Source organism: Lagenorhynchus albirostris, chromosome 4, assembly GCF_949774975.1.
Source record: "Lagenorhynchus albirostris chromosome 4, mLagAlb1.1, whole genome shotgun sequence".
Lineage (NCBI taxonomy): Eukaryota > Metazoa > Chordata > Mammalia > Artiodactyla > Delphinidae > Lagenorhynchus > Lagenorhynchus albirostris.
In genome coordinates this window covers 108,239,818-108,252,104 of record NC_083098.1, presented here as the reverse complement: position 1 = coordinate 108,252,104, position 12,287 = coordinate 108,239,818, and positions in this window count along the sequence as shown.

Genomic DNA, 12,287 nt, shown 5'->3' with positions numbered 1-12,287 from the left:
TTTTGCTGTATTCCTGAGTTACAGGAAAACATGTATGCAGAACTTGCAAAAATGGTGTCACTAAACTGGTCTTCCCAACCTTAGCTCATTACCTACCTCCAGGATATATAAGGCCAGATAGAGAAGAATTCATTAGGAGGAAGCTTGGTGATGGGAACTTCTAGGAGAGTGCTATTTTTGGAGTATAATGCATTTCCTTTCCTTTTTCTAAGGAGTAGGGTGTGTTCTCCTTCTCACATGTCCAGCCTAAAAGTTGAGTAAAGTTAGGAAGGCTTCAGAAAACCAGTTGGACAGCTCAACACATGTCTTGAGTGACAAAGGAACCCATAACTTAATCATGCCTAAAGAAAAACAAAATAACACTCTAAAAGAGAAGAATCTGACTGGATATACCTTATAACCACAGAACAAAGAGAGAGGGCTCCATTGAGAATGTCTACACATCCAGATTTTGGATAATTTTCCAGGTGTGTTTTTCTATTGTGCAGAATTGTCAGAATTTAGTTCCTTGCAATTGTAGTACTGAGGGCTCCCACTTCTTGTTCCTTGTCGGTTGAAAGCCACCCTCATCCTTGTGACATGGAACTCCCAACTTGCCTACTTGCTTCTTCAAGGTTGGCTAGAGTGAAAGTCTCAAAAGCAAGTCTACTAGCTGTACAAAGTCCATATGATGTAATATAATCACAGAAGTCACATCCTATCACCTTCAGTATAGTATGTTAGTTATAAACAAATCTTGGATACTTCTGACACTCAAGAGGAGAGGCTTATATAAAGGTGTGAACACCAGAAGTAGTTCATCCTTGGCGCCACTTTTAGGTCTGTCTGCCACAGGACCTATTATCTTTGAGTTTTGCCCTATGACTTACTTTGGCCAATGGGAGGTGGACAGAAGTATTAGAATGTCAGCTCCAAGCCTAGCTACTAAGAGATATCTTGTGTGCTCACTGCCCTCACCTGTATGTCTACCATCAGCATGCAAAGTGGCTTCCTGAGCAGCCACTTGTCCAAAGAAATTGAGAAACACGTGGAGCAGACTTGGACACAAACTGCATCTTAGAGCCAAGTACAGCCTAGATCAGCCACCTTCCATTGGACCCACAGAATTATAAGCAGTAATAAATGTAGTGTTAAGCTACTGACTCTTGGGACAATTTGTTATGCAGCATTATTTTAGCAATAGTTGACCACTATTATGCCTAAATACCCTGAGTTCTTCCTGGGATTTTGCACTACAGAGTGGAAGAAATCATTGCAGAAGAGTTTATGAAACAAATGAGAAAATATGATATTGATTTCTTTTTCTCTCTCTGATTTGGTCTATAATTGATTCTTATTCTTAAAGCTAGAACTCAGAGGAAGGGACAGGGATGATTTGATATGTATTGGGTGTTTATGTATTTATATGCATTTGGTATATATTGATTTTGGTCTACCAGGTTCTATGTTAGGAGGTTCCCATGACATGATTTCACATTATATGCAACCACTCTGCTCTTTGGGTCCTATCAACTCTTTTTATCAAATGGGGAATCTAGGTATTGGAGGTTCACTAAGGTGAACAAAGTCATTCCATCTAGTCAGTGTCTGAACCAGAATTTGAACCCAGATCTGAAAAAATCTTCACAGTTCATGTCTATATGGGTTAAGAAAGAAGAAAATTCAACAGTGACTAAGATAATTCAGGGCAGCTCTTGCTTTGGAGCTTACAGTTTTTCCCCATAAATAAATATCTAAGTTAAAAGTTCAGGGATGGAGGAGGGAATTGAATTGGGCAGTTTGCCCAGTGGTGATTAAACAAACAGACAGAGTCAGAAAATCTGGGTAAAGAGCCTAGCTCTGTTGTATTCCAGTGATGTGACCTTGGCAAATTATTTAATCTCCTTGAGCCTCAGTTTCTTAAACTGTAAAACACACCCCAAAAAAATAGGTGGAGGAAAATAATCACATTTGTATCTTAAAGGATGTACTGAGAATGCACTAGCCTTTAGCCAAGTGCTTGGCACACACTAATGCTCAATATATTATGATAATTATCCAAATGTTCTATGTCTGCTGCCCAAAGTCAACAGATAATTGTTCATCTTCCTATTTTCTTAATGTTTAGTAGATGCAAGATAATATTGATTTCTAATTGCACCCAAGTCAATATAGCTTAATCCATAATTAATTTCAATATTGAGTAACAACAATGTGACTTAAAGCTATCTCTTCTGTAACCAACTCTTGGCTATTTCCACTAAAACATGTTATATTTTATATCTGAATAGGAAATAGTGGTGTTTGATCAAAACCATAGCTATTTCATGATGATACACACATTCCCTTTCTTTCAGAAAAAATGTTGTATGAAGCAGGTGCTAAAAGAGCAGGGTAGAGGGAGAAAATAACATGGGCCTTGGAGCTAGACAGACTGTTTGAAATCTTAGGTTGTCTTCTTCAGTTTTCTCAATCTCAGTAGGGGATAATAGAATTTTCCTCCCTTGTCATTGTGGAAATTAAGTGGGATAACACGGTAAGTGTATGTCACAGTAATAGATGCATAACAGGAGTTCAGCATATGTTTCTTTGTTTCTCCTGCACTTCTTTTCCTTTGAATCTACTTTTGTTCCAGGGAGGATGGACTTCTTAAACTGTCAGTGCAAAGAATTTCTGAAAGTTTCTACCTGTGGAGAAAATGTGTTTAAGTAAATGTTAAAAAGCTTAAGAGAGAGAGAGAGAGAGGAGAAAGGAAGGAAGGAAAGAAAGACGGAAGGGAGGGAGGGAGGAAGGGAGGGAAGAAGGAAAGAAAGAAAGAAAGAAAGAGAAAGAAGGAAGGAAGGAAGGAAGGGAAGAAGGCAATAAGGGAAGAAGGAAGGAGGAAAGAAAGAAAGAAAGCCCACATTAGGTGGGAGAGAAAAATCTCTTCATTCACTCGTTGTGGTTGCCTTTTTGGAAAGCAGGTTTACTTGCTTTGGATAATGGAGAGCTCATCCTGCTGCCTTTAAACAAAGCTTCTGAGGAATCCTAAAACATCCACCACCAGCGAGATGTTTATCTGAGAGTTTAGGCAGCGGGGGGCTGAGAAAACAAACACTCTGAATGTGTTTGGGGTTAGGATGGGAGGCACCAGGTCCCTCTCTTTTGACTTGTGGAGTCACTGCCGCCACCTTGTAGCCCCCAGTATTTAAGAAGACCTGAACTAAGACCCTGAGTGGAAGGGGAAAGTGTGTGCTGTTTGTACAGCTGAAAACAAGATGAAAAACCCCAGGCCCCTCTCACACCCCATTAGGCCCTGAAGTCCATGGAGTGTTGCACTCAACACATAAACACTCTGCTTGGGGAAGCCGTGGTCAGGGTGTGAAATGGGAGGGACGATGTCTCAGGGAAGAACAATGGCATCTCTGTGAGGAGGCAGGCATCCCAGTCCTGCAGCTCCTTGTCCCAGGATGCATTAATCGTTACTCCCACGTTGTGCATTTCAATACACCTCAAGGCCTTTTGGGATTGATGATGGGACCACAGGTAAGAGGATAGCCCAACAGAAAATAAACACTCTTGGACCAAGGAATGAACATCACTCTTTTCTTCTCCAAGCTGACAGAGGGGAACAAAAGGAAGTTAGAGTACAGGATAGTGGGCTCCAACACAGGGTCCTAGCATAGACAGTGGTGGCACTGTGGGAGGATGAGAAAGGTCTTTGGCCTTTGTGAAACCCTCCTCCTTTGCCCATTGCTCTGTCTGCCTGGGATGTTCTCTTCCAACCACACATGTTTTCTCTGGGGATATTCTTACTTATCTTTCTAGTCCTATACCCTGTCCTCAGAGAAGCCCTTTTATTCTCTCAGCCTATGCTGAGTTATTTACTCCCCTTTCTGTGTACCCACAGCATGGCATAATCACACTTTTATTAAAGGGCTTTTCATGGTGTGTTGGAATGTATATGCCTGTATTTCCCCTCTGCCTCTCAGGAGATGACCATGTATTTCAATTTTCTGAGATAATGTAGACTATAGGATATGAATTCCCTAGTTTCTCACCTTAATCTTTGCAAAAGTAGCTCTACACAAACACTCATTGTGTTTGCCACTGTTGTAGGTTGAATTCTGTCCCCCCAAAAGATGTGTTGGAGTCTTAACCCCTGGTACCTATGAACATGACCTTGTTCAGATATTGAGTCTTTGCAGAAGCAATCTAGTTGTGAGGAGGTGATACAAGGCTAGGATGGGCACTAAATCCAGTGAATTGTATTCTTATAAGGATAAGGAGATTTGGAGACTGCTATGGACTGAAATGTGTCCTCCCGCAATTCATATGTTGAAATCCTAATTTCAGATGGGATGCTATTTGAAGATGAGGACTTTGGAAGGTAATTAGGGTGCCCTCATGATGGGATTAGTTTCCTTCTAAGAAGAGGTACCAGAGAGCTTTCTCTCTCTTTCTCCCTGTAAACACAAAGGAGAGGTCATCTGAGCACACAGCCAAATGGTGGCCACCTACAAGCCAAGAGAAGAGTCCTTAAAACGAAACATTACTTGCTGGCACCTTGATCTTGAAATTCCCAGACTTCAGAACTATAAGGACTAATTTCTATTGTTGAAACCACCCAGCATATGGTATTTTGTTAAAGCAGCCTGGACTGACCAAGACAGACATACACAGAGGGAAAAAAGACATGTCTAGTTAGTGGTAGAAATTGGAGTGATGTAGCTACAAGCCAAGCATTCCCAAGGATTGCTAGCAACCACCAGAAGGTAAGAAGAGGTAAGGAAGGATTATTTTCTAGAGCCTTCAGAAGAGCGTGGTCTTGCCAATACCTTGATTTCAGACTCCTAGCCTCCAAAACTATGAAAGAATCAGTTTCTGTTGTTTTAAGCCACCCAGTTTACGGCAATCTAGGAAACTAATGAAAATGTAAATCCCTCTTCATTCCTTTTTATTTGATCCTTCTTATCTTTCCTTTGGGATCTAGGACCAGAACCTGACTTAACATTTCCCTTTCTACGAGTTCCTACTCTGTAGCTAATGTAAATGCTCCAGGCTCCCACATTTAAAATAACAGCAGCAGTGCCTTTCTGGGCCTCTAAGTCCTTCCTTTCTTCACAGCTAAATTCCTCAGTATGAGACTGCTCTTTCTGTCTCCAGTCCTCAAATCCCATACACTCTTTATCCTACTAAAATCAAAATTTGTCCCCACTTCTACGTTAAAATCACTCCGCAAAAGTCATGAATTACAAAACTCTATAGTTTTTTTTAACATCTTTATTGGAGTATAATTGCTTTACAATGATGTGTTAGTTTCTGTTTTATAACAAAGTGAATCAGTTATATATATACATATGTTCCCATATCTCTTCCCTCTTGTGTCTCCCTTCCTCCCACCCTGCTTATCCCACCCCTCTAGGTGGTCACAAATCACCGAGCTGATCTCCCTGTGCTATGAGGCTGCTTCCCACTAGCTATCTATTTTTCGTTTGGTAGTGTATATATGTCCATGCCTCTAAGTCTATAGTTTCTTTTTAAACTTTACCTTACTTTGCTGCTTTGGGTAAAATCTACCCATCTCTCTTACTGTCTTAGTCCATTTGGACTGCTATAACACTAAAGAGTGAGTAGGTTATAAACAACAGAAATTTATTTCTCACAGTTCTAGAGGCTGAAATTCTGAGAGCAGAGTACCAGCATGGTCATATGAGGACCCTCTTTCCAGTTGCAGACTTCTTGTATGCTCACATGGTGGAAGGGATGAGGGAGCTCTGTGGGGTCTTTTTTATAAAAGCTCTAATCCCTTTCACGAGGGCTCCATCCTCATGACCTAATTACCTCCCAAAGACCCCACATATTAATACCATCATTATTGCAGGTTAGGATTTCAACATATGAATTTGGGGAGACAAAAACACTCAGACCATAGTACTTTCCCTTGGCTTCTTTTTTTATTTTTATTTATTTTTTATACAGGGGGTTCTTATTAGTTATCCATTTTATACATATTAGTGTATATTGGGATTTACATTCCCTTGGCTTCTGTGACAACACTTTTACTCCATCTGCCTCTATGCTCATTTCTTCTTCAGTCCCTTTGTGGACTCTATTTCTTCTACCCTACCTTTATCTGTTCATAGGACAGAGAGTTCTGACCTCTGTCCTCTTCAAATTCTGCTCTACGTACTTTTCTTAATCAATTTCATCTGTGGGATTTCTTCAATGACCATCTATTTGTTGACTAATCTCTTTATCAAGTGGTCATTTGGCCACACCCTTAAAGGTCTTTCCTGAACAGGCTTTCTCATTCTTTTCAATATGGATAAGTTGAGAATGTTCCAAAGCTTTAAGTTCTGCTTCACTTTTGATGAACAATTTGAACTTTAAATCATTTATATCTTCCTACATTTTACCATAAGCAGTCAGAAGGAACCAGGCTGCTCCTTCAATACTTTGCTTAGATAGTTCCTCAGCCAATATCCAATTTCGTTGTTCTACCTTGCACAAAACAAAAGCACATGAGCACAATTCAGACAAATTCTCGGCCATTTTATAACAAACATGGTCTTTCCTCCTTATTCAACAGCATGTTCCTTATTTCTGTCTGAGTCCTCATCAGAATGGCCTTGATTGTACAGTTTACAACTGTCTGTTCAAGATTACTTAGGTATTCTATGAAAAGACTGAGGCTTTCTCTACAGCTCTCCTCTTTTCTTTCTGGGCCTTTGCCAGAACCGTCCTTAATGGTGCATTGACAGCAATGAACGATTTTTCTAGAATGCACCCCAAGATTCTTTCAACTTCTACCCATCACTCAGTTCCAAAGCCATTTCCACATTTTTAGGTATTCGTTATAGCAGCACCTCACTTCTTGATATCAATCTCTCTTTCAATCTATTCAGACTGCTATAAAAGAATACCATCGACTAAGTAGTTTAAAGAATAGAAATTTATTACTCACAGTTCTGGAGGCTGGGAAGTCTGAGACCAAGGCACCTGTAGATTAGATGTCTGGTGAGAGCCAGCTTGCTCTTGTTCAGATGGCAGTCTTTTTGCTATGTCTTCACATGGTCAAAGGGCAAGGGATCTTTCTGGAGTCCATTTTTTAAGGGCACTAATCTTATTCTTGAAGGCTATGCTTTCATGACCTAATTACCTTCCAGAGGCTCCAACTCCTCAAATCAACATATTGATGGTTAGAATTTGGCTTGGGGGTGGGGGAGACATTCAGCCTATAGTACTATTTATCCCAAAAAGTTTGAGCTCTGTTTTGGGCACTATTAAGTTTCTGGAATATAAATGCATTAACTACCATGTGGCATTGTACATGAGTTGGTTGGGGGAAACCAACTCATGAAGAAATATCAGTGCAGTGTAGTGTTATATAAAGTAGGAACACAGAAAAGGGAGCCATGAGGAGCAAAATATAAACAAGTGCAAAGATGTGTGTATGTGTCCTAGGGATAGAATATCCAATGCTTGCATTTGCCTATGTTAGATAAGAGTGTCATAGAAGATCATAATATCACGTGGTCTTTTAGCTGGCCATGACTTTAGTCACCGTCCATTCTATCCTTCTCTTCTAGAAAAGTTATTTGCTCTGGAATAGGCTTGGAAAAGTGTTATGGAAGATCTGGAATTGAGCAACAACTTGAAGTGCATCTCAGACCTGAATACATTCAAAAGTGGAAAAGGCTGTTATAGAAGATTTCCATGCATTAGGAGTTTAGATTCAATAAAAACAAACAAACAAACAAAAATCTCTATTATCACTCTAAATTAATCATATGATTTTTTAAAAGAACATTGAAAAAAGAAAATCCTGCAGTATTAACCAGCATTTTAAAACTTACCACATGCCCATTATGGCATTCTTAGAGATGAACTAGCCTTGCTTTTATTTTTTTTAACTTATATTATTTTATAATACATTAGTAACATAAAACTATTCCTACATTAGTAAAAATTCTTACAAAATAGGAAATGATCAGCTTTATTAGATTTTCAAAAATGTGCATAAAAATTTGTATCAGGAATACATGGAAAGACTGGTGGTTAGATACATCATTCCACTGGTAACAGTAACTTGGATTTCAGTCTTAGCAAAACTGGCACATATAGGAATTCTTCACAGAGAATGGAAAAAATTAGCATTGTTGGAAACAACAACCACCTGATCTCAAGGGAACAGCCTTCCCTTTGATCACTTTAGAGGACGGTCTCATTCCTTATCATCTTATAAACTTAAACTCTTAATACATAGCATCCTTAACAAGCCAGCTCAGATCATACAGATGCCCTGCTTTTCCACTGGTACTACCTTCAGTTCTCATGCTGAACACAGTGCATCAGCTGTGGTCAGAGTAGCACTCTCTCAGCACAAAGGACAAAATGCTCTAAACCCAAACAAACCAACCTGTGAGGCCTGCAAGCTAAGCTCATTGGAGGCATCAAGTCCTTAAATCCTGCTTAAGCGTTCTTGGAGAGCTCAGTAATATCTTCCTAGGTGTGATGGAGGATAGCATTGTGTTTCCTTTTAGATGTCTCACAAAATAATGTAATTTTCATCAAGAACTGACTCAGAAGTTCATCCAGAACAACTTTCCCTTTAATCGACTCAAAATTAACATGTTTTGGAAACTGCAGTTCCCAATGGTTTACAAATAAAATTATTGCCAACCACATTCTTTGCTTAACAAATGGCTCAACTTCAGAAAGAAAATATTAATACAATTTGGTAAATTGTTTTTGAAACAGTGTATTTTAAAATATATAACCTTTATTCCCTAAGGAACAATTTAGAGCTGACCAAGTACATTGTGTGCAATACGTTTCTTAACTTTGAAGCCATGTGAATTTCCAAGAAAACCCAATCTCTGTTTTTCAGAATCATTTGCACTATAGTCTTTCATGTATTTTGTGAGTATTATTTTATGTCCAAAAAGCTTTCCCACTTTAGCAAAAACATTTTTTTTTGGATCAAAAAATTCCCACTTAAGCATTGCTGAAATGGAACACAACCATTAAGCTCCCCAGGGGGCTAATGTTCAAGTGTACCATAAACCTGCAAAAATACATCAGCATCTCTGTTAACCAAAACATCAAGTGGAAGAGTGTGGTCAAGGGTGATTTAAAGGGATATAATAAGTCTTTTTCAAAATACTACATAGGTTGTAGAAAAATAAAATTTCCTCAGAAAATGCACACTTGAGTTTATTTGATATAAATAAAAAGATCATATACTGTATAAGTGACAGTCTATTTTTCAGTTGCTTCAATATTTGAAAGCAGATTTTCCTTTCAAATAAAGACTCAAGAACATGTCCTCTTTTAGCTTTCATCTGCTTCTCTAGAACACCAATTATAACATACAATAGGGGTGAATATAGATAATCCAGCTACATAAATTGTTGGCACACCTTAGTTGAATATTGCTATGCCAGGGAGATAAGCCATACATACCAGAATCCAGCAAATAAGCTTCAAGCTTTAGAAGAATTCTTCTGTAACAAAGTGCTACTTTCCCAATATCTGTTCCACACTAGCTGATTAGTCTAAAGTCTCTTACTCATAAATCATTTTGTGATAAGAAAGCCTAAACCATTTTGGGCAGATGAGCAGTCTTGTTTGGGGCTTCTAAGAGAAATGTTTTCTGACTTTTATGACTATAAACCAAGTTTATTCTCTTTTCCAAGTTATGAATGACAAAACTGCACTCTAGGCTACTGACAGGCATATTATAATCATGGGAGAACTTACCTTGGGACAGGACTAATGAGTGACCTTGATGATATCATTAAGGACTGCTGGATAACCAGTCTTGAAGCTCACCCACCTCTGAAATCCTTCTCATCTGAATTTATGTTTCCATAATTTTCAAGTCTGTTCAACTTTAAATTTCTATTACTTGCTGATGAAAGCTTCCCAATAGATTGTCTTTCTTTTCCTCTCACTGTATTTTTACATCAAACCATAAAATGACAAAAACTGCCAAGATTTCAGCCTTCTCTGGAAAATATGGAGAAGAATTCTACGCTATTCTTTCCCCCTTTTGACTCCTCTGTATAAGAGGAGCAATGATTATCTGAGTGGATAGTTAGCATGAGTGAATGTCCAGATCTGGAGAGCTCTTAATCTTTTCTACACTGATGGGGGCAGGGGAGACCTCCACTCCCCATGTTGCTGTATGATACTGCATGGGCAGAGGTCTGCTCCCCTTATAGGCAGATCCCAGGTGCCTGACTGAAGGGTAGGAGAAAGTAGAGAAAGCCCCACAGTCCCTAATCAAGCTTCACCAGTAAGAAAGTGATAGTGTACATTATATTGTGTTCTAAGTACATGAGTCCAGTCACAGTTGGTTCAGAATCAGGGGAGATTAATTAATACCTTCAATACCTGGCAAGAGTGGTTACATGTAAGTACTAGGGGAAAGAGGAGGGGGTCATAATCTGCTTTCCAAATAATAATAATAATAAGCCTTTATTGGGTACCTTTTATATAGCAGGACTCTTCTAAGTATTTTATACACGTTGTCTCTAATCTTCACATCATGATAAAAAAAGTTTTTTTATGTATACCTGAGCTAAGGTTCAAACAGTTGGATAACTGCAGGCTTAGCTGCTTTTCTTCTGCACTCTCTCACCCCCATACAAACTCCACCAGGGCACTTTGATTGGATTGCAATTGTTTGGTACCCATCTCTCTAGATCCATCATGTTTCAGGCATCTTACACAAAGGGATGATGTGGTAAATAATTTGCAGCCAGAGATAAATAATTATTTTTAGTTGAACTAAATTTTTTAAGTAGATGTTTGGGGTGGATTTTGTACAAATGACAAAAACAAACTTTGTGACCTACTAATGCAGACTGACCTCGAAAAATAGAGGTGAGAACTAAAGAAGCATCAACAGATGATAGAAAAATAGCATTCTTTTTTGATTTAGAGCTAGAAAGAAATGTTCTATGGATTCTCCTGATTTGCATTTCACCAGCTCCCAGTACTGTTGATAAAGTCCCATGATGTCATGTCCATAATTTCATGCAGATGTCATCCTTATTAGCGAAAGTGTAAAAAACTATGTATAATACTTTCTTCGTATTATAGCTTCACACATTCTTTAAACTTCCTTTTGTAATTGCTAACATAAATCCCAAGTTAAAAAAAATGTTCTGGAAAGTCATCTTAGACTAGCTAGCCCCTACCTAATGATTTCAGACAAGAATTTGGAGCCGGGAGTCAAGAAATACCTCATGTAGACTTCTTTCATAGCCAGACTTTCATCCATCCAGGTGTGGTATACAAGAAAACATTACTTAAATGCTACTTCAATATTGGTTTTGTGCATTATAAAACTCTCTTACACAAGGAAAGTTTTAGAAAGGTGAAAGTCATTGCAGTCCTGGGCATGAGAGTTCCTCCCTGTTATTGTTATATTCATATTCAGTTATAAAGATATATTCATTGTGTTATGTATATTGCTCCAGATTATATCTGAGTTTCTGTCTCCACTGCAATATTTGCCACACTCTTCATACTTATGCCTATATACATCTACTAAATTGATTACATTATAATTAAGTTTGACTGTATATTAAGAGATGTTGAGGAAGCAATAGAGTGTACTGGTGTTATTTGTTTTGGGGTTTTTGTTGTTGTTGTTGTTGTTTTATAATGAGATATCTCTTGAAAGAGTTCCCCTATTAGACAATAAGGTATGGCTGTTTATTTATTTGCTTGTTTATTTTTATTTATTTATTTTTTTGGCCACGCTGTGAGGCAGCCAACCAGGGATCGAACCCAAGCCCCCTGCAGTGGAAGCACAGGGTCTTATCCGCCAGGGAAGTCCCTGTACTGGTGTTATTTGTTAAATGACGACTTCATCCATCTATTAATTCAGAAAATAGACACCTACAAATGCCATCAGACCAATGTTACTAAAATGCTTCTAAGTGTCAGGCACTTGGGTGCATTTGTAGATAAACAATATGAAAGATAAATAATGGCCTTGCAAACAACACAGGTTGATACACTCTCATTGAAACACAGTAAAACATGATTTCATAGAAGTGTGTCCAAAAGTAAAGAATCCAAGAAGAAAGAATCTTCTGTTTATCTTTTTTCATGGGCTTGTCTCTTCTCCCCTGTGAGAGTGGAGGCATCATCTTAACTGGGGACGAGGAGTTTGTCCTATTCAACTTTGCATCTCTGCATAACAAAGTATTAAAACTTTTTTGAACTGTGATTTTCCTGTGTGTGTGCTTGGATGTACAGTGGGAGGGTGACACAGGAAGCAAAGCATTAAATATTTTTATTTATTTCCT